Source organism: Myotis brandtii, unplaced genomic scaffold, assembly GCF_000412655.1.
Source record: "Myotis brandtii unplaced genomic scaffold, ASM41265v1 scaffold517, whole genome shotgun sequence".
Taxonomy (NCBI): Eukaryota; Metazoa; Chordata; class Mammalia; order Chiroptera; family Vespertilionidae; genus Myotis; species Myotis brandtii.
In genome coordinates, this window is record NW_005369706.1 from 1,385,182 (window position 1) to 1,389,359 (window position 4,178).

Consider the following 4,178-nt stretch of genomic DNA (forward strand, 5'->3'; position numbering starts at 1 on the left):
CTTATTGGTCACGTCTCATAATGGGGTTGTGTCTCATTAATTCTTGGTAACAGAACTCCTTATATACAAGTACTAGTGGCCGGTGCATGGATTCATGCACATTGAAAGGAAATTAATTAGAAAAAATATTTTAATATTGCTATTCGCCCTTTCTCTATAATAGAAGTGTCAACCAAATTCACGATTGACAATGACAGATCGAAAACAACGTGTGTGATTGGTGCCAGTGAGAGCTTTATATGTATGGCGTATGTGCGAGTCAACATTTATTTTTAAATTGCCAGTGCGTGTCATATTTACTGGCTGGTCGGTTGGACGGTCGGACATACATACAGTCGGTCTCTTAGCCTTTTATATATAGAGATATACCCAGAAGAGTGATTGGACTTATGCAGGGGAAACAAAGATATGGTCCAGTAGGAGTCTAATAAAAGACAACTTGGATATAAATATGCAGCAATGCTTAACAGGGGAGAAGAAGTTCAACATCATAATAGACCAAAAATAGATGCTTTGCCTGTAGAGAAACTGTCAAATGTGCTGCCAAGTTCAGCTTGCTCTGAGCATCCTCTGCTCGTTCCTTTGGGTTGTGGTAGCTGCCCTGGAACATATTTTAAAGTGTGAAATGTTTGCACCTGGCTATAAAGCAAGTCGTGTTCCTGGGCTGAAGAAACTCCAAGGAGGCTAGTTGCTAGGGAAAGGAAGCCAGGTGTTGCTACATGACGTCATTACTAGCGCCCACAGCAATGGCTTCCGGGCTGGGCTGGGCTGTGGGCCGCATTTTGCTTTTGGGCCATGGGGTCTCGGCAGCATCAGCTGTGATTTGGTGGGCTGTCGCTCTGGGGTGGTGGCGGGGCCTGTGTCCCACTTGGGGGAAGCCAAGTGTTTCTTTGTTGGCGCTAGATCCCGTGGTGCTGTTTCTTTGTAAATGGCCAGTGCGCAGTCATGGCAGCTCCTGCATTGAGTGTCTGCCCCCTGGTGGTCAGTGTGCATCATAGTGACCCGTCGATGGTGGTGGTCTTTTATATATATAGATAGGCACCTGATTTTTTAAAAAAGTCACAGCAAAAAAGGTAGGTAATTGCCTGGTAGGTGTGGCTCAGTGGTTGAGTGACAACCTATGAACCATGAGGTCACGGTTTGATTCCTGGTCAGGGCCCAGGCCCAGGTTGTGGGCTCAATCCCCAGTGTGGGGCATGCAGGAGGCAGTCAATCAATGATACTCTCTCATCATTGATGTTTCTCTCTCTCTCTCCCTTGCTCTCTGAATTAATTTTTTAAAAAGTAGGTAATTACTATTACTATTATTTTTAATAGTAGTGGTATAAATCAAAATTATGCATTTTTTTGTCAGATTGGCAAAAACATATTTTTTTGGTGTGCTGCAGATTTTTTAGTAATTAGTTTGTGTGTCATGAGATGAAAAAGGTTGAAAATTGCTGGTCTACAACATTATCCTTACCGCAGAAGTTTTCTCCATGTCCTTTCTTTTTCGTTTTTTTTTTTAAAATATATTTTATTGATTTTTTTACAGAGAGGAAGGGAGAGAGATAGAGTGTTAGAAACATCGATGAGAGAGAAACATCGATCAGCTGCCTCCTGCACACCCCCTACCGGGGATGTGCCCACAACCAAGGTACATGCCCTTGACCAGAATCGAGCCTGGGACCCTTCAGTCCGCAGGCCGACGCTCTATCCACTGAGCCAAACCGGTTAGGGCCTTTTTCGTTTTTTAAAAAAAATTTATTTTTATTGATTTCAGAGAGGAAGAGAGAGATAGAAACATCAATGATGAGAATCACTAATTGGCTGCCTCCTGCACGCCCCCTACTGGGGATCAAGCCCGAAACCCTGGGCATGTGCCCTGCCTGGGAATCAAACCTGGGACCTTTCACTCTGCAGGCCAAAGCTCTATCCACTAAGCCAAACCAGCGAGGGCTCCTTATGCCCTTTCATGGTCAGTATCCAGCCTCCCATGGTATAGCTCTTCAGGCTCTTATCACCATAGATTAGATTTATTTGCTCTTGAACTTCATATAAAAAGGATTGTACGGTGTGTGCTCTTTTATGTCTGGCTTCTTTCCCACAGCAGACTATTTTTGAGAATCATCCTGGTTGCATTTATCAGCAGTTTGCTATTTTTATTGCTGTGTAATATTCCATTGTTAGAATATACCATAATTTATTTATCCATCCTCCTGTTGATGAACATTTAGGATGATTCCAATTTTGTCTATGATGAATACAATTGGCACAAACATTTTTGAACATGTACCTTTTTAAAAATACATATTTTTATTGATTTCAGAGAGGAAGGGAGAGGGAGAGAGAGATGGAAACATCAATAATGAGAGAGAATCATTGATAGGCTGACTCCTGCACATCCCCCACTGGGGGGATCGAGCCCACAACCCAGGCACATGCCCTTGATTGGAATTGAACCCGGAACCTTCAGTCCACAGGCTGACGCTCTATCCACTAAGCAAAACTAGCTAGGGCAAACATGTACCTTTTAGTAGACATAGGAACTCATATATATATATATATGGGATTGCTGGGCTATAGGATAGGTTATTTTTTTTAATGCACATACACACAAATGATATTTTATGTGTTTTTATTTATTTCAAAGAGGATAAGAGAGGGAGAGAGAGAGATAGAAACATCAATGGTGAAAGAGAATCATTGATTGGCTTCCTCTGCATGCCCCCTTCTGAGGATCAAGCCCAAAACCCTGGGCATGTGCCCTGCCTGACTGGGAATCTAACCCATGCCCTTCTGGTTCATGGGTTGATGAGCAACCACTGAGCCACACTGGCTGGACCAAATAATTTTTCTTTTTTTTTAGCAAAATGATATCATAATGAACATGCTATTTGAACCTTCTTTTTCTCAGTCAACAATCTTCACCTTTTTATTTCACTAATTTTCATTTTCTCTAGACTCTGTCAATATTCAAGTCTCCCCCATGGGCCCCAAAATGTCTTTTACAGCTGATATGTCCCAATCAGTACCACACTGCATCTGGTAGTTGCATCCTGTAAGATCTCACCATAGGTCTTTGCTGGTTTGGCTGGATACATCGGTTCCTCATCATAGGGTTACACACAACAGAGCAGCTTACTTCTGAGAGGGTGTGTGTGTGTGGGGGGAGGTAGAAGTTGCAGTCTTTATGCGATTTTGGAAGTGACTTTTCATCACTCTTGCTGCATTTTATTCCTTAGAAGCAAGTCGCTAGGCTAAGTCTAGCCTACATTCAGAAGGTGGGGATTGCACAAGAACTTGAAGGCAAGGATGGCTGGGGGCCATTTCAGAGCTGCTTAACAATACATTATAGGTGTTGTTGCAAACTTCATCACCTGGGAAGATACACAACAATTTAAAGGGCACTTTCACATATATATGAAGGCAAGCACTCCTGCTTCTATTTTATAGCTGAGAACAACTGCCTCAGAGAGGGCTTCCTTTTCCACCCTATCTAAAGCAGGTCCTGCTAGTTACTTTTTATCGCATGTTAATTTCCCACAAAACACCTTTTGAAAAAAATACTTTATTTTTTTAGAGCAGTTTTAAGTTCACAGCAAAGTTGAGCCTAAAGTACAGAGTTCCCACTTGTCCCCTTGCCCCCTACATGCACAACCTCGCCCACTATTAACTTCCCCTACCAGAGTGGTACTTTTGTTACAATCCACAAACCTATATTGACACATCATAGTCATCCAAAGTCCATAGTTTATATTAGGATTCACTCTTGGCATTGCCCCTTCTATGGGTTTTGACAAATGTATAATGACATGTATCTGTCATTATAGTAGCATACACAACAGTTTTCCTGCCCATTCATCCCCTCTCCCCAAATCCCTTGCAACCACTTATCTTTGTACTGTCTCCATAGTTTTACCTTTTCCAGAACGGCTTATAGTTGAATTCAGACAGACAATGTGTAGCTAGATTCTGCAATAAACTTCACAGTATTTACTTTTTTTTTTTTAATAGTTTTTTAAAAATATATTTATTTTAGAGAGAGAGGATGGGAGAGGGAGAGAAACATTGATTGGCTGCCTCTCGCACGCCCCCCTCCCCTCAGTCGAGGAATGAGCCCACAACCCTGCACATGTGTCCTGACTGGAAATCAAACCAGCGACTTCTCTGAGCATAGGAGGACTCAACCAACTGAG